This window comes from Peromyscus maniculatus, chromosome 2 (assembly GCF_049852395.1).
Source record: "Peromyscus maniculatus bairdii isolate BWxNUB_F1_BW_parent chromosome 2, HU_Pman_BW_mat_3.1, whole genome shotgun sequence".
Taxonomy (NCBI): domain Eukaryota; kingdom Metazoa; phylum Chordata; class Mammalia; order Rodentia; family Cricetidae; genus Peromyscus; species Peromyscus maniculatus.
The window spans coordinates 139189950-139208982 of NC_134853.1; the positions used below are offsets into that span (position 1 = coordinate 139189950).

The 19033-nt window shown below is 48.6% G+C and overlaps 1 protein-coding gene across 6 annotated transcripts in view; it reads left to right on the forward strand.

Moving 5' to 3' along the window:
• The window catches only part of Hivep3 (HIVEP zinc finger 3), a 432983-nt gene that overhangs the window by 207657 nt on the left and 206293 nt on the right, over positions 1–19033 (forward strand). The window lies entirely within an intron of this gene.

Here is a 19033-nt window from a genome sequence, read left to right on the forward strand (position 1 = left end):
GGAGCCAGATTTCAAAGGATCCACAGTGGTTGGAGCCTGGCTTTGTTCTTTCTATAGGGAGGAGGGAGTCACACAGACCCGTCAGGGGAACGTCGTCGTCGATCAGGTCTGAGGTTTCAGCTCAGTCAGAACAGTGGTGTTCAAGCCACAAGGGTGGTGAGGAGTCAGACCCAGGATGTTGTGTTAATGGGAACAAGGGGAGCATGAGGTGGATGGGGATCAGGCAGGGAGTGAAGCTGCAATTCAACCTGCAGACTTGTAGGAATGAGAAATGGGGCCACTGAGGGCTTGAGAGTGAGGATGTGATGCATAGACTCCACGATGCAAGGCTTCCTGTGTGGGTTCTCTCAGGCTCAGGTGGGGGCTGCTTTGCTCTTGTTCTTAAGGGAAAGAGAGAAGGGACCTCATCCCTCCTACTCACTTCTATGTACCCGATTTAGTACCCCCTTTAAAAGGATTTATTTTTTTTTTTATGTGTATGGGTGCTTTGCTTGCATGTCTGTCTGTGCCTGTGGAGGCCAGAAGAGGGCATCAGATCCCTGGGAACCGGAATTACAGATAGTTGTGAGCCACCTTGTAGGTGCTGGGAATCGAACCTTTGGAAGAGCAGCTAGTGCTCTTAACCACTGAGCTATCTCTCTAACCCAGATTCCTTACCTCTTGTCTTGATCTGTGGACTTGGAAACAGAAGCACAGAGACATTAAACAGTATGTTCAAGGCTGCACAGCTAGGAGTTGGCAGAGGCAGGGAGGCAGCTTCTACCAGCCGGAGTCAGATGATGAGGCCATCTGATGGGGGGGGGGTGATGAGGGTGTTGTGCATGGCCCTGTTTGCTGACAAGGCAAGTGTTGCTGAGCTACCTTTACCTGTATGTAGGCAGATGTTTCCTGTCCTGACTGCCTATTCCCAAATAACCAGCAGCAGCTTCCCAGATAACTGACTCAGAGACTTAATATAGATTATAAATGGTCGGCAATAGCTCAGTCTTGTTACTAGCTAACTCTTACCCTTAAATTAACTCATATTTCTCATCTATGCTTTGCTACAAGCTTGGTACCTTTCCTCAGTACAGTGTGCCCATGTTGCTCTCTCTGCATCTGCTGGTGTCTCCCCTGACTCGGCCCTTCTTCCCCCCAGTATCCTCAGTTTGATTGTTCTGTCTAACTTTATCCTGCCTTGCTATAGGCCAATCAGCTTCTTTATTAACCAATAAGAGTAATACATATTCACAGTGCACAGAAGGATTATCCCACAGCACCTGTGCTTGTCAAACTGTTCCAGTGATGCTCTGAGCAACTTGGAATTTGGAATGCCTGGAAGGACGTGATGGTGTGGGCCCCATCTGGTCCCAGCTGAGCTGATGACTACGTTGTGACTCTGGAAACCTTGAGCTTTCTCCCTCTCCAGAGTTCTTCCTCCATGAACCTGAGGCTTCAGACTAAGTCAATCTTCCCCTAGAAGCCCGAGTATTCTACCTTCCCAACTCATGCTCCATGGACCTCCTGCCTAGACCAGTAATTACACAAATCCTTCTTTAACTATGTTTGATTTTTACTTATCTATTTTTATGTGTATGACTGTTTTACCTGCATGCATGTATGTGCACCACATGCTTGTCTGGTATCTGCAGAGGCCAGAATAGGGCATCATACGACCTAGAACTGGGGTTAAAGATGGCTGAGAGACACCACATGGGTGCTGGAAACTGAACCCAAGTCCTCTGCAAGAACTGCAAGTGCTCTGCAAGAACGGTTAAGTCACCTTGTTAGCCTCTCTGTGTTGACTTTCTAAAGCTTGACCTTGATCTCAGATATAAGGTCTATAACGTCATGGATTTTCCTCTATGTTACATTAAAGTGAATTCAGTAGATTAATAAGAAGTTGGAATTTCCCCTCCTACCAATATAGGCAACAAATGCTGAGTCTGGGACTTGTACCCACAAAATCATCTCATGGTCCTACTGTGTTTAGGAGACTAGTACTTTATTTCCCCCATTTTATAGAGGCAGAAACTAAGGCACAGTAAGCTTAAGCAATATGTCCAAGATTACACATCTAGATTCACCTAAAATAACTGATCTCTGCCTGAGCGATCAGGCTTCCTTAACTAATTCCGCTGGCACAGGCATGACTCCTTATGACTGCAGTGGGAATCGACCAGGAAGGCTGTGAGTCCACCCCCACTACACACACACACACACACACACACACACACACACACACACACACACACACGGCATTGGTCTCTGGGAGTAGGAAAAGAGAGTGTGAGGGTCATATTGACCCATGGGTGTCTGGAAGGATGAGCAGCTGGGACATAGGGAGATCCGGGGGTTTTTTTTCAGTGTTTTGAGAACTAAGAAGTGTCAGCAAAGGATGCAGGCTTACCCAGGCTGTGGACCTACTCAGCGGGTGTATGGTGAGCATCACTATAGGCCGAGAAACAGGAGAAGTGAGCTGCCTTTGCCCTGCTGACCACCAGCAAGTTCACAGACACTACACCACCATGCCCAGCTGATCAGAGGGCCAACAAGATGGGTAAAGGCACTTGCTTTAGTTAATCCCCAGGACCCACATGCCCAGATGATCAGAGGGCCAACAAGATGGTTCAGTGGGTAAAGGCACTTGCCACCAAGCCTTAGTTCAATCCCCAGGATGATTGTAGTGGAAGGAGAGAACCTGTCCCTGAAAGTTGTCCTCTGACCTCCACATGTGGTCTATGGCATGCGTGCCCCCACACACGCACATAAGTAAATGAATGAATAAACAAGTCAATAAACGTAATAGAGTTGTCAGAATTTGTTTCATCTGCCTCACTCATTGGACGTTTATGTTGTTTAAAATGTCTTGCTATTACAGGAAATACTGTGAAGAACACTTGTATGTACCTGTTGGATTCAGGGATCTATTAATTTGTCCTAACTTACAGAAGTGGCTTTCTTGCTCAAAGCACATGAAATTCTGAGGTGATGGCTGCTCCAGTTCTCACTCCCTCAGTAGGCTCAGGGCTTTTGGGATTGATCAGATGACTGACTGGCAGAGAGGACCAGTGCTGTCTGCACAGCTTCGGGGACTTGGCCTAACTGAGGGGGGGAAACAATAGTGAAAAGACAAACATGCACAGACGCATGGGTCATTTGGACTGAGCTCTCCGATGGAGAAGCCTCAGCACACCCGAAGCTCAGTACAGCTGAACAGGAAGCGGAGTCATTGCATACAACTGAACCAGGAGGTGGGGTGATGACATACAGATAAACAAGGGGGCAGGTTTAGCTAATCCCAGTAGGAGCCATCATCTCTGTTGGGAACAGCCTGAAGGTGGTAAATATCCAGGGGGAGAAAGCTACGGCAGCCGATTTTTGCACGCTGTCAACACCGGACCGGGAGGGAAGGCTCCTCTACTCCTGTGGGGCTGAGGCCTTGTGCCCTTGACATGCCCATGTCCATATCCAACAACACACATTCACTCAGGACTTCACTTGCTCCCTGGAAGCCAGAAGTAGTGTGGAAGCAGGTCTGCTTCTAGTACCAAGAGCTGAAGGTATGAGAAGGAAAGAGGCCTGGATGTGAGAGGCTGACTAGTCATGGAGCGGGCAGAGGACGTGAAAAGTGTTTACGGAGCTCTGTGGCCTTCTTGGAGGATCTTTGTCAACAAATCACGGCATTGTCCAAAACTTTGGGAACTTGATTTGTGTTTCTTTCATGTGTGTCTCTCTGCTGAGACAGGCGTTTAGTGCAGTTTTATTTAGGCTGCGTAGTTTTGATGGAGTTTATTCAATTTCCTACCAAAAAATAAAAATGTCAGCATGTGCCCTCTCGGGGCTGAGGAGATGGTTCAGTGGATAAAGGGCCTGCTGAGCAAGCATGAGGATCTGAGTTCAGATTCCCAGTGCCCATGTCAATACTAGGGAAGACAGTCCTTTCTTTGAGGGCAGGTAGATCGAGGACTTGCTAGCCAGCCTGCCTGCCTAACCAAAATGACAGGAGCTAGATTCAGTGAGAGACATAAACAAATAAAGTAAGGGGCAATTGAGGAAGACACCAACACTGACCTCTGGTCTCTGCACTTGAACTCGTAGATTTAGGGCACGTGCATATTCTCTCTGTCTCTCTGTCTCTCTCTCTGTCTCTATCTCTGTCTCTGTCTCTGTCTCTCTCTGTCTCTTTGTCTCTCTCTGTCTCTCTGTCTCTGTCTCTGTCTCTCTCTCTCTGTCTCTCTGTCTCTCTCTCTCTCTGTCTCTCTCTCTCTCTCTCACACACACACACACACACACACACACACCCCAAAAGCAAATAAACTTGTTCTCTCTTTAGGAACCTGTCCTGTGCTGGAGTTAATGAATACAAAAGAGCATTTTCTTCACACACTGTGCTGTGGAGCACACACTGGACTGTGGTGGTGTGGAAGAGACAGTGAAATGTGAGAAGCTTGACTCCAGGCCTCACACTTGTCAGTCAAGTGCCCCGGCAAGAGATGGAAATGCACTGGTACATACTGGCATATTCTGTCTCTGACCCTATGGTTTGGGGAGTTTCTGCCACACCTTAGCAGATGCCCAGAGTATATGTGTGAGCTCCCCACCATCCTAGGTATCAGAACTCTGGGTCAGGAGTAGTTGCTTTCTCTGCATGGTACCAGCTCCCTACGCTTGTACTGCCCAGTGGAAATATAACATGAGCCCCATATGCAAACTACATGTATACCTTTACATGTTCTGGTAGTCACACTAAAAAGAGTAAAAGGAACCATTTGAACCCGATTTTAATGTTACATTTTTCTATATGTGATCAATATGAAGCTTACAATCTTCATTTCCCTACTGTATACTTGGGAGTCAGTGTGTATTTTATTTCAGAAGGACATGTAGCTAGCTAGCTGCATTCTCATAGCCATGAGTGGCTAGCCGCTCTCTCATAGAGCATCACTAGCAGGGGAAGCAGGGCTTTGGCTTTCCCAAGGACACTGTTGTTCTGACAGCGGAGCTGCCTCCCAGGGTTCTGGTTGCCCAGAGCAACAAGGCCTGAGTGGGTCATGTGCCGTGTGCCCCTGGCTGACCCAGATCCCCATCTTTCTTTGCCTGTTCCCAGCAGCATAAGGCAGACATTTACTTTCAAGCCCCAGAAACCCCCAAGCAGCCTGATTCTAAATCTACTCCAAGGAGGGACCGTGGTGGTAGCACCCCTTGCATCCTCTGGAAGGCATCATTTTTGTGACCCTGGGTGTAGCCACTTGCCTGGCAGACCACAGGTAGAACAATGACCTTTACCAATTTTGCGATTCACTTTTCTTCCCAAGAGAACTTTGCCCTCGGTGGGCTCTGGGCTAGTTTCTGGCCCCTTCATTCTAAAAAAGAAACTCCCCATTTATGACATGGCCAGCAAGAAACCTACTGTGCTCATAACACCGGGGTCACCTAGTGGTGGAGTTCTCCTCCAGTGCTGGCTGGCTCAGGACATTTTCTTACAGCCCAGGGCTCTGGGAGTTTGGAAGAAAAATGATGGTGTGTGTGTGTGTGTGTGTGTGTGTGTGTGTGTGTGTGTGTGTGTGGTGACTGGAGTGTCCTGAAGAGGCCCTGAGGCTGCCCCTGCCCTCATAACTCCACAGCCCTCCTGCCAGCACGGCCTGCCTTTCTCCCTCCCACTCTCTTGTTAAGTGGCACAGGGAGATGTTATTTATTGTTCCTTTCTGACAAATAAAAGCCATTGCTCTGATTTACAACCCCGCCACCCCCTCTCTGAGTCAGGGTGTGATTCATCTCCTTAACGTGATACTTCCGAAGCGTGTGGCTCACTCTCAGGATGAGTGGAATGGGCCTTTCCTGCCAGCCTTCTCCCCAGGCCTCTCAATGCTCTTCCTGACACACGCTCACAGCCAGCCAAGATCTAGCCACTGCAACCTCTGCCGCAGGACTTGACATTCTCCTCCCAGCAGAGGCTCTGTCCCATGCTGGCCGCCCAGAAAAAATTTCAGGGGCCTGGGGGACTCCTGGTGCAGAGTCAGCTGCAGCCCCAAGATGCAGTTTGGTTTGGGAGGGTCAGGTCTGAAAACCATCACCTGAGTGCATGGCAGACCTGTCAGAGCAGCCCTGGACCCACCCCAGCCTCCAGGCTGTGGCTTCTGATCTGACTTCACAATCTCTACATCTCCCCTACTCAAGCTCTAAAGTCATCCTCTTCTCAACTCTTCACTCACTCACCTCTTCATTCACTCACTCACTCACTCACTCACTCACTCACTCATTCATTCATTCATTCATTCACTCACTCATTCATTCACTCACTCAACAATCTTAAACTCCCCTCTGAGATTGTACTATTTAAGTTATGAAAAAACACATAAAAATGGTCACATAATCCATTTTATGGTAACTCAGTGACATTAAAAACATTCACATGTGGGGCTAGAGGGATGGTTCAGTGGGTAAGAATGCATGGTCTGCAAAGTGTGAGGTTCTGAGTTCAAATCCCCAGCATCCCAAAAGCTGACCATGGCTGTACATGCCTGGAGTCCTGACATTCGGAGGCAGAGACACACAGATCCCGAAAGCTTGCTGGCCAGCCAGCATAATTGGAACAGCAGGCTTCCAGTTCAGAAAGAGGCCCTGCCTCGAGCAATAAGACAGGGACTGACAGAGATAGCTACCTGACATCCTGCTGCGGCTTTTGCGTGTATGCACAGACACACCCATCCACATGCTCACATGCATGGACCACATACAACTATATCACATACACACACCCTTACATACATACATAGTTACACACAGTCACACATACACACATACATTCACACATACTCACATATACACACACACAGACACGGGATCTACACCACATTCACACATACATATATCCACATTCACACACGTGCTCACACATGCATTCACGTTCACACATACACACTCACATAACATGCATATATACATACATTCGGTGTGAGCGCACACACACATTCACATTAACACACACACATTCACATTAACACACACACACACACTCAAAGTTGCATGGTCCTGCAGCTATCACCACCATCTTCAGAACTTTTTATCTTTCCAAACTCTGAAACTCTATTAACCCACTTCCTCCTCCCCTCTACCCCACACAACCACAGTTCTATGCATTCCTGTCTGTGAGCGCGGATTCCTCGGTGCCTTGCCTAGGTGAACTCATCTGCCACCATTTCCCTGCCTGATGTCTATCTATAGAGTGCGTCTGACCCGAGCTCTGACTTGACATGTTAAGAGACCCTCAAGGAAGAGCCTGATAAATCCAATGCTCAGGCCACTTCCTCGTCCTCCCTGGGCCTCTATCTATGGAATGAAATGTTCCACCTAGCTCATAGCCCTTCTCACAGCCAGTCACCACGGCAGATCTGGGGGCATGAGGCACAGGGGAGCAAGAACTTGTCATGGAAACCCCCCACTTTTGCTGCCCCTGCTCTCCATTCCCACATGTGTGGCCGGAGACAGCCAGCAGCATTTTCTTTCTCCCATGCTTACCCTGGTGACTTCCAGGACGAGCATCTACGGTCTTGGCTCAGAAGTCAGCCCCCTGCTGCCATCCCTGCCTGGCCTCTCAATGGTCCTCCCTACTCAACATAAGCCCCAGCTGCACGTCTATGGGACTGACCTGGCTACAGTGATATGGGCCACTCAGACTCTAGGGCCCCAGGGAGAATCAGGCCAGCCTCTAGGGCAGGTGTGCCTCCTTGCCTGCTTCTGCTCTCTGCAGCCTGAGTACTGTGTGGGTTTGGAAATCCTCCCAGGGCTTCCACAGGAGCCTGCTTCGGGGGTATTAGGGACGGGTTCCAATCCTAATTTGGAGGCTAAGAGGTAGTTCTTGGCAAGGTCACATCAAGGCAGACACAGATGTCCCCAGAGGAAGATGGCATTCCCAATTCAGCCTGGGCCCTGCCAGGTACTCCTGGCTCAATGTTCCCCTGGCTCAGCTCTGACGTGTCCATATTCTGTTATGAGTCCCCAACTCTCCTCCTGGCATGTTCAGGGACTCCCAGTCCCCTGGCACTGGTTCTCAGCACCTGTCCGGCCTTTTGCACTCCCTGGCAGATGGATCTGGCTCAAAATCTACCTGCAGGCCATGCCAAGACCCAGGCTGCTGTCTCTCCCCATCTCCAGGACGTTGCACAGCTCCAGCTATTTGTTAACTTCATGATCCTTTTGGGACCGTGAACCTCTGCTTCTGCATCTGTTTGTCTCTGTGTCAGGTTCGCAGGAACCTGATAAGTGATCTAAGCCTTCTCCACACCCCCAGGGTGAGGTGCGCCTGCCTACACAGGGAGCTGCTTGTCCAAAATGGCTCTGGGTCTCTAATGCTATTTCCTTTACTCTTTGTCAAGACTGGTGGGGGATGGCCTATTATCTCTGTGAAAAAGGAGACTGGGTCACTTCCCCAAGAGCACCCAAATGAGTTCAAAGGTACCTGGTCACCTTCTCCCCAGACAGCAAGCATTTGCCTCTTATCATCTTTGCTTGGTCAGGATACAAGGGCTTCTAGAACCTGAATGTTTTTCTATGATCATTTCTGAAATAATCTGTCTACACTTGACAGATGTGACTCATTTAATGGCAGCAGCCCCCACGGCAGGCATTGCTGTGTCTCCAGTGGAAGAAATTGAGTCTGGCCAGGCTTCCCCAGGCAGTCAGATTTCAAAGACAGCAATCCAACCACCAAGATGCAGCCATTTCCATTGGCCTAGGAAAGCATGGGGACATAGGGAGACATATGTGGGCTGCCAGCAGTGGGGCGGGCAGTCCTGAAGGCAGGCCAAGCAAAGGGATCCAGGTTCTCAACGGAAAGATCTACATGGGTGGACACCATCTAAGAGTGTGACATGAGTCTGACAGGGTGGAGAAGAAGCCTAGGGGTAGAGATGTAGACAGGCTCAGCGGGTGGAGGCGGGGCACAAGTACAGGGTGTGTTCCTTGAACTGGGCAACCACAGGTCTGCCTCTGGCCACATGCACATGCTGTTCCTTGCCTTTTCTCTTACCGGGATTGTTCCCTTTTACTCTGGCTCCCAGGAAGCTGACCACCCTGTGTGATGTAGTGCTGCATCTCATGGCCTGCAGCATTTTTTTTTTCTCTTACCTTGACACATACATTTCACTAGCACATAAGCTTCATGGAGGCAGGGATCTGGCCTGTTGTGTTTCGGACCATTCCTGACTCCTGGTCCTGCTCAGTAAACGTCTCTTAGAAGTCAGTGGTTCCAGCTGTGGCTGACCTCCCTCCGTGGGATTGGCAAGGAGGAGCTGGTGGCTGGAGACTAGGGCTCCCAGCTGCCCTGCCATGGATTCACCATCTGTCCAGGAGCTGGAGGTGCCAGGCTGGGCAGGCTTACAGGGCTGACGGGTGGGTACAGGAGAACACTCATCGCACCCAGGTGGCCTGCAGCCCAGAGAGAACAGCAGGTCCTCTTCTGCTGCAGGGCTGAGTGGGGCTGCTTGGGAGACGCCACGGTGTCTGTGGGGCAGGTCACATTCGACCTACTCCAACTGTAGAGTGTTCAGACTTCAATCCACTGGTGCCCAGCTCTGAAACTTCCAGGTCCACCGAAAGGCAGAAGCACGATCGGGGGAGGGGATGGCTGAAGAAGGACACTGACTTCACAGTAGACAGGAAATAAAGCGAGAGGTGAAGGGGCTGAGAATAATAGGTGTTTCAAGGGTACCCTCTCATCGGTGACCCACTTCCTCCAACGAGACCCCACCTCCTCTTAGTCCACTCAGCTATGAATTCAACAGTGGGTCAATCCACTGATGATGCAAGCATCCTCATGATCCAACCACCCCTCAACAGCATTACCAGCTGGGGACCAAGTAGGAGGAGGAGGGGTAGCTATGGTCAAACTGTAGCAATACTGATTAAATCAATCACCTGCCATCACGGAGATTTGACTGTGTCAGAAAGAACCAGCATTTGGCTGGTTGTGCATGACGACCAGCCCACAGGAACTGTCCCAAGCCCCTGCTGAACAAGTGGGTTTGTTGAATGTGTGGTGTGGTGTGAGCCTCTGCGCCCCTCACCCAGCCGCAGTGGGTCTGTCGAATGTGTAGTGTGGCAGGATTCTCCACATCATGCTCCTAGCTTCAGGGATCCAGTGTATACTTGGTGTGGTTTAGGCTTCAGTAAAGCCTCTACTACAGTGTTTCTCAACCTTCCTAATTCTGTGACCCTTTAATACAGTTCCTTATGTTGTGGTGACCCCCAACCATAAAATAATTTAGTTGCTACTTCATAACTGAAATGTCACTACTGTTATGAATTTTAATGTAACTGTCTGATAGGCAACTCCCAAAGGGGTCCTGACCCGCAGGTTGAGAACCATTGCTTTATTACATTCTTGTGTGCGTCATCTCTATATCTTCATCAGGCAGAGCTGTCGGGGCGAGGAGTCAGGAAGTACTGCACAGTGGAGTAGGAAGGCCCCAGAGAGGCATCACCTCTTAGAAGTAAATGTTTTCCCATCTGATGGGTGAGGACACCAAGGCTTGTTGAGGTCTGCTTGCTTTTGTCCTTCAGCCTGGAGCCATTTACTCCACAGCATAGAGACTGCGTGTATGTGGACTGTTCTCTCTTGTTTTAAATGACTGAATCAGATTGGAGAAGGCTGGGCTCCCCTCCCTGAGGGTGGTAGGCAATGCAGAAGTTTCATACCAGGATCAGCATCTGGCTTCACTGGGTGATGGTTTTGGGGAGTTGAAAGGGAGCCTGTGGCTCTATTGGCCCACCCGACACAGCCTGGAGCCAGAGGCCCAGAGAGCACTGGGTATACAGCGTGACTCTGGAGCTGACAAATGCCCAGTGTTCCCACAGACAGGCTGGGGAGATGGGGCTGTATGGCCAGAACAGCTGGGCGGAGGCTGGTGGCAGGAGGCAGTGTGAGTCCCCCTTTGTTCCCAAGTAGTCATGAGGACAATCAGAGGCATAGAGAAGCCCCTTTCCTCTCACTCTGGGCTGGAGCCCAGGACTTGGAGCTTCCTGCTTGGAGGCCAAGGAGAGCCACCGGGAGAGCCCCGGATTGGCCTCTGGCTGGCAGGCACCCAGAACCCAGGGCTGCCCAGCCAGCTGGAGCCAGGGCCTCTTTGCTCCTGAAACCCTCCTGCCACTCAGGTAGTGACATGGGGGAAGGGTGGGGAGCAGTACCTGCTCATGGGCTTCGGGGCTCTGAACAGATTGCTAATGTTCTCCTTCTCTGTCCATCACAGAGGGGCGATAAGAACTCAGAGAAATCCCAGGTCCCCTCTGCCACCCAGCAAGCACACAGTAGAGCTCTGTGAGAGAGAAGGAGACTGTGAGGGACAGCAGACCACTGAAGGGATTTCCAGGAAGGTGGCGGAGCAAGGTCTCTTGTCACAGCTCCCTTCATAGGAGGCTTCCAAAAGGAACAAGTCAGAACTGGAAAGAAAAACGCCTTCTCTGCAGAAGGCAGACAGCAACCCCGGCCTCATGGTTCTAACCCTGAAGGCTGTCACTAAACCACAGACTTTGGGTCAAGTGAAGAGATGAGGACATAGTCCAACCCCTGAATGCATGCTGTGGGCACCTGTTGCCCCCTCTCCAGCTGCTTAAGAAGAACTTCTGTCATAACCAGACAGCCATGCAGACCCCCACACACTGCCAGGTCCTTCTGGGACAACATTGGAAGGGTTGTCACTCAGAGGTCAGACCAGCCTTGTTCCTCAGAGCATATGCATGTACCCATGTATATGCATGCCTTTGCCAAATATTGCTCAACTGCAAACAGAGCCCTGTGGAGCCTTCCACAGGGAAATGCTGAGAAGGCATCCATACCCCTTGAGTCCCCAGCCTGTTTCTTTTCATGGATGCATGACAGGTATTTAAGCTCTGGACCCCAACCATCAATAACAAGACAGTCTTCTTGCCTCAGGCAAACTGCGACTTCGTCCCTGTGCATTATGAGGTTGGTTTTGAGATCTCTGATGCTTTGGATACAAGGAACAGAACTGCACCCTCACCCTGACCCTCACTGATGCTAGCTTGACTGGTGTGAAAATACTCACCACCCTGTGAGGGAAAACTCCACGGACCTCAGACCCTGAAGCCCCCTGGCCTGATTCTGAGTTTTTGTACCAAATGTTAGGAATGAGAACATCAAGTACAGGAAAGGGGCTTGCATGAAATGACCCTTCAGGAATGAGCTTATTAGCAGAGAAAGCTAATGACCACAGGGCTTGTAATCAAGCCTGGAGGTGGGAGAACATGAGAGACACTGAAAACATTAAGTAAAACCTCTTAAAGTGAAAAGGTGAGAGAGTTAGCTTCCATGGACAGAATGGTGGGGAGGGAGGGACCAGGCTTTCAGAGAAATCCCTGGAACAAAGGGGGATATTCTTTTTTTTTTTTTTTTTTTTTTTTTTGGTTTTTCCAGACAGGGTTTCTCGGGATATTCTTTTTATATCTTTTGAGGATTGGGCTTGGCTTTTCTCTATTGAGATCTGTGTTCCCAGCAGGGGTTCCCAGCTCTTTGTCTCAAGTGAGAACACAGAAGGGCAAGGCCTGATTTCTCCAGGCTGTAGATCTGATCCCTCAGCATGACCAGAGTCTTAAAGTGGCAGGCCCCCATAATCTAGCAAACATCCTGTCCTTCATTCTCCCATCACCCAGATTCCAGAGGCAGCCAGAGCTCAGTGTTTCCTTGTTTGAACCCACATGTAGATTTCCTACTGCCTAGAGCTGGGTGGAGCCAGAATGCCAGTGACTGGGTCCCTTTCCAGTGCTTTCTGCAAAGGCAGTGCTCAGGGGTGTGACCACTGAGAAGTGGGGCCACACGTGGCCTGCTTGCGATGACATCACTCACAGCCACAAGCCGCAGAAAGAGTGGGAGTCTCTGAAACCCCCACCCTGAGCCCCAGAGAAGGGGAGAGAGTTCACAGACCTGGCCAAGGTGCCATCAGCACTGAAAGCCTCAGTCAGATCCAAACCTCTGCCTCCTTACCTCCCACCACCCTCCGACAAACCAGAAATACCCAGAGGCAGCCTGGGGGAGGTGGACACCCAGGGCAAGGGCAAGAAACTGTGCTACCTAAGCTACTTGCCCTCGGTCTGGGGCAGCATGCCTCACGCCTGAGCTGGGGATGGGAGAAACACTAATTTGATTACATTTTAACTTTTTCAGAGAGTTCTAATTGTATATAAGCTCATTAAGTAGACTTTGGGTCTGGTTAATCCTGGTGTGTGATATTTTTATTTAATTGCAACTTTTTTATAATAAAATTTATTTTAAAAAGCTTATCATTTTCTTCTTTTAGGATTATTCCAGGTCAGCCTTATGAATTAGTTGAAACTGTTTTAGGGGTAAAAGAGGCCAGAGGATTTTTAAATTAAATTACTATAGTTATTGTTGTTATCTTGGCAAAAAAATACACAGATCAACTTTTAAGAACATTATTTAAAAGCCTTTTCTTAAATACATATATGTATATTATTAAATACATTATATATATATATATATATATATATATATATATATATATAATTTCCAAAAAGCTTCAATAAAGGGGCAGCTTTCTCAATGTTTTTGCCATTTTTACCCCATCCTACCCCCACCTGACCACCAGGAATTTATTTAGATGTTTGTTTCTATGGGGGGAATTTTTTTAAATATATAGGGCCTCACTATATAGCCCAGGCTTGCCTCAGATGCACAATCCTCCAGCCTCAGCCCCTTGACCTGCACTACCTCATCTGGCTGCCCCCGCCCATGCTATTTTAATCTCCTACTATGCATCTTGTACTGCTTGTGTACTGAGGCCCTTCAGAGGGCCACACACCACCAGAAGGGATAAGGACTTTCCTGCCAATCTGTGTTTGCTCCTTAGGAGGATGGCAGCCATGTGGAGAGCCTCCCCAGTGTTAATTTTATGTAACAGCTGCAGCTTGTTTGCCCAAAGTAAGAGCGCTGGCCTGGTGCTGTGAAGGAAGTACCAGATCTCACCGGTTTCCCTCTGCTCCAGGATTCCACCTTGTATTTCAGCACCATGACTCCTTGGCCGCCTCCTTTCTTGGACAGGCTTTTCTGGTCTTTTATGATGTTAACTCTTTGAAACACTGACCCCCTGTCTGAGACTATCTGCTGTTCTCCATGACCAGACCAGTTATGGATTGTTGGAGAATTCCACAGAGGGGATGATTACGTATTGTCACAGGAAAAAAGTGTGATATTGAAATGGCTACTACTAGCTATGGTTAGTTTTCATTGTCAACTTAACATAATCTAAAATAACCTGGGAAAAGAGTCTCAATGAGGAACTGTCGAATTTGGGCATGGCCGTGGGAGACTGTGTTGATTAGTAGGAAGTTTTGCCCACTGTGGGTGTCACCATTCCCTGGATCCTAGACTGTGTACGAGTGGAGAGACTGAGCTGAGCACGTGCCTGAATGCATTGATTCATTGCTCTTTGATAATGGATGTAATATAACCAGCTGTATTGTAGATTATTATTATTATTATTATTTGGTTTTTTTGGAGACAGGGTTTCTCTGTGTAGTTTTGGTGCCTGTCCTGGATCTCACGCTGTAGACTAGGCTGGCCTTGAACTCACTGAGATCCACCTGGCTCTGCCTCCCGAGTGCTGGGATTAAAGGCGTGTGCCACCACTGCCACCCAGCATAGAATATTATTTTAAGGTGTTACTTTTGTTTCGTCGAATTTGTTCAACTCTGTGAAGCGGTGTTACTTTGCCTGTCTAAAACACCTGATGGTCTAATAAAGAGCTGAACGGCCAATAGTGAGGCAGGAGAGAGAAATAGGTGGGGCTGACAGGCAAGGAGGATAAGTAGAAGGAGAAATCTGGGAGGAAAAAGGAGGAAGTAGTAGCCAGAGAGGGAGGAGGACTTCAGGGGCCAGTCACCCAGGTTCACAGCAAGTCACGGAGTAAGAGTAAGATGTACAGAAATAAGAGAACGGAAAAGCCCAGAGGCAAAAAGTAGATGGGATAATTTAAAGTTAAGGAAAACTGACTAGAAACTAAGGCAAGCTAAGGCCAGGTGTTCATAATTAAGAAAAAGCCTCTGTATTTATGTGGGAGCTGGGTGGTGCCCCCCCAAGAGAAAAACAAACAGCCACACAGCTGCTTCATGCCGCCTCAACTTCCCCACTATGATGGACTATAACCTGGTCCTTTGAGCTAAATCAAGCCCTTACGCCCTAAGTTACTTCTGTAGGGTGTTTTATCACAACAATCGGAAAAGGCAACAAGACAATTACCACCATCTCCGTCACTTGGTGGAGGTGGTATCTGAAAGCTTCACCATGAAGTCAGTACTTTCCCCTTTCCATATTCTGTTTATTAGAAGATGATCATCCAGTTCACGCTTGGGAGAGATCCTGAGCTCCACCTTCTAAAGTAAGGAGTATTGTAGCTAGAGTTTTCCTGGTCCTGCCTGGCCCACGGTCAGGACAAATCTTTCTCTGCCAGTCCTGCAGCTGCTCAGACCCAACCAAGTAAACACACAGAGACTTATATTGCTTACAAACTGTATGGCCATGGCAGGCTTCTTGCTAAGTGTTCTTGTATCTTAAATCAACCCATTTCTATTAAGTTGCCACGTGGTTCATGGCTTACCGACATCTTAACATCTTATGGCGGTGACTGGCAGCGTCTCTCTGCCTCAGCCTTCCACTTCCCAGAGTTCTCCTCTCTCCTTGTCCCGCCTATACTTCCTGCCTGGCTACTGGCCAATCAGTATTTTATTTATTAACCAATCAGAGCAACACATTTAACATACAGAACATCCCACAGCAGAGTATCAAAATTTTGTGGACACATTAAAAACCAGCATGGCAATGAATGGTGTTCTGGGAAAGATGCTGAGGCTGTGCGGGCACACACACACACACACACACACACACACACACACACACACACACACACACACACACTTTCTTCTTACCATCATTTGTCAGTGAATCTCACTGTCTGGGATCCTTACTGTGGGCTTGTAATAGTGTTTTTATATTTTCCTCATTTATTATTTAGACCCAAGAAAGACTTATCCCTTCCCCTCATTTATCCATTTATTTATTCAATAAGTTATTTATGTTAGTCTGGACTCAGCAATTTTTATTTTATTCTTCCAAGTTAAAAACATAATCATATTGCTATTTATTGTTACTTAAGTTGTAGTTAAAAACATAATCGTATTGCTATTTATTGTTACTTAAGTTGTAGTTATTTATATTAGTATGGACTCAACAATTTTTATTTCATTCTTGAAGTTAAAATTACAGTAATATTGGTATTTTGTTACTTGAATTGTTCTACTTTGGGTCTTTGGAAGCTTTTTTATGCTGCTTTTTTTATTCTTTTAGCCCTTTCCTTCTCCCCCTTCTCCCTCCTTCCTTCTTTTTCTCTTTTCTTCACTTGGGGGTGGGGTTATTGTCTCACCTCCTATGAGTATAAAATCCTCCCAGTTCAATTTATGTTTTAGGGGCCCTAGCCCTAGGGGGAAAAAAGAGGCCCTTTCTGAAAATATTTTAAAATGCCCTCACTCAAGAGTGAGCAGAACAGTCATGGATCTGCCCTAGGTCCCCTCCAAAGGGCAGCGAACACGGACTCATGGGACACGTTTAATAGTTAAAACGCAGCTGCTTCTTCCCTCGCCTGCTGTCCCTCTGCTCTTGAACTTCAGCAGTTCTGGATCCCTCACCCCTTGCAGGGTTGACTGGGTGTGCACATGCTTTAGCTAGTGAGCAGAACTTCCCAGAAAGAGAGGCTGATTCCTGTGGCTGGCCTTCAGCACTCCTGCTTCAGTGCTCAGGACCCTTAAAGGAGCTTGCCTTTAGTTCCAGCATTCATGAGGTAGAGGGGGGGCAGGTCTCTCTTAGTTCGAGACCAGCCTGGCCTATATAGCAAGTTCCAGGCCAGCCAGAGCCACACAGTAATAAGACCCTGTCTCAAAGACCAAACTACAACAACAACAAAAGGAATTTCAGTCTTACTTGGACTAGCATGAGTTGAATTCCTCAGCTCCCTGCCTGCAAACTCTCAGAAGCAGGGACTCCAGTTTAGAGGGGGCAAAGACAGCTCTTCTGGGCTGGTGGGTTTCCTCCTGACCCCCAAGAAGAGTTCCTCCCACCCCCTGGGAAGGAGCTCTCACACCCTGGGAAGTGAATTTGGTCAGCAAGGGTCTGGACGTAGAAGGAGGTTGATGCTCTGGTTACTAAGGGCAACCCCAGCACTAAGCTTTTACAATCCTGTGAGTGTACAGGTCCACAGAACTGCCCCGCTGCACCTTCCAGGAAAGCTCCCATTGGGCACCTTTAGCCTGAGCAGGAAGAAAGCAACATGGCCAGTGCTGGACCTGGAGGGCAGAGTTTTCACCTCCATTTCTGCCCATGTAGAATGAGAGTGTTGATCCTTGCTCACATCTACACGCATAACTCTGTAAAGACAGACAGATACAAAGAGCATCTACCAGGCTGAGAAGAACCCGGTACCAATGAACCTGGAGCCAACTCACCTGCTTACCTCACAAGCACAGTCTAGAGCAGTGGTCCTCGGCCTTCCTAATGCTGCCACCCTTTAGTACAGTTCCTCATGTTGTGGTGACCCCCAATCATAGACTTATTTTCATTGAAACTCCATAACCATAATTTTGCTACCATTATGAATTGTAATATAAATGTCTGTGTTCTCTTTCTTTCATTCTCCTTTTAAATATGTGTTTTGTGATAGCCTTAGGTAGTCCCTGTGAAAGGGGCATTGGACCCCAAGGGGGTCACGACCCATAGGTCGAGAACCACTGGTCTAGCGGAATGTGGTTGCATCAAGGGTGGATGAATTGGATCATCAGCCTTGATCACAGAGAGTTGGGGGCTGTGGTCTTCCTCATCCCCAACACACAGCCAAAAATACTCAATGCAGAAAGTGACCCAAAAGAGAGAGGAGCCGGTGGAACAGTGTGCTGCCCTGGGGTATTTGGAATGGGTACTCCGCTGGCCCTGAACCCCACAGAAATGCAAGCTAATATTCTACGAGTATTGAAACCAAGCCAGGGGACAGCCAGGCCCACAGGACATAAGGCAGAGACAAAGAGCCATTCACAAGATGACAGGGAGGGCTGTGGAATCCTGAATTGTCTGAGCTGGCAGGGCCCATCCTTTCTTCTTTGCAGGTTAGGGGACAGTCACAGAGTGTTACCCCATCTGGGAAGCCTCAGCTGCACACAGACTGGCAAGCCCATAGCATCCTGTGCATATTCCTTGAGGAAGAGGCCCGTGCTATTGAGATCCCTCTGTGGAGCATTTGTTAACCTAGGAGGCTGGAGCTGTGGTGGTTACAGGATGAGGGATCTCCTTAGATTTTTGCTCCCCTTGAACACTCAACACAGAACTGCCATTCTAGGGAAGACCTCATAGAACTAAGTATAAAACAAAAGTGTGTCTAGTGTCTGGAAGGCAGAGCACATAGGAAATGGAACCAGGAAATAGAGCATGTTCAGATAAAGTGCTGGTGTAGCAGTGGACGCAGAACGGGAGAGGAGAGACCTAGGAGCTCAAAGTTAACCACCGTGGACCTTAAACTCTAAGTAGGACAGGGAAGGTCAGGTTTGGATCAAATGGGACAGAATCTGGGACCTCAGCCAGTTGCCAGGGCTTGTTGGTACAGTGTCTAGGAGGCAGGATTCAGGGAATCTCTTACATTGTGGGAGTGTGAAGAAACAGCTTGTCTCAGGAGAGAGAGCAGGAATGGGGGGCTGGGCAATACTTCCAAGAGAATTCTGCCTCAGCATGGCCTATGGTGTAGGAAGTCCTGTGTGTGGAGGGCTCAGCATGGCCTATGGTGTATAAAGTCTTGTGTGTGGAGGGCTCAGCATGGCCTATGGTGTAGGAAGTCCTGTGTGTGGAGGGCTCAGCATGGCCTATGGTGTATAAAGTCCTGTGTATGGGGCGCTCAGCATGGCCTATGGTGTATAAAGTCCTGTGTATGGGGCGCTCAGCATGGCCTATGATGTAGGGAAGTCCTGTGTGTGGAGGGCTCAGCATGGC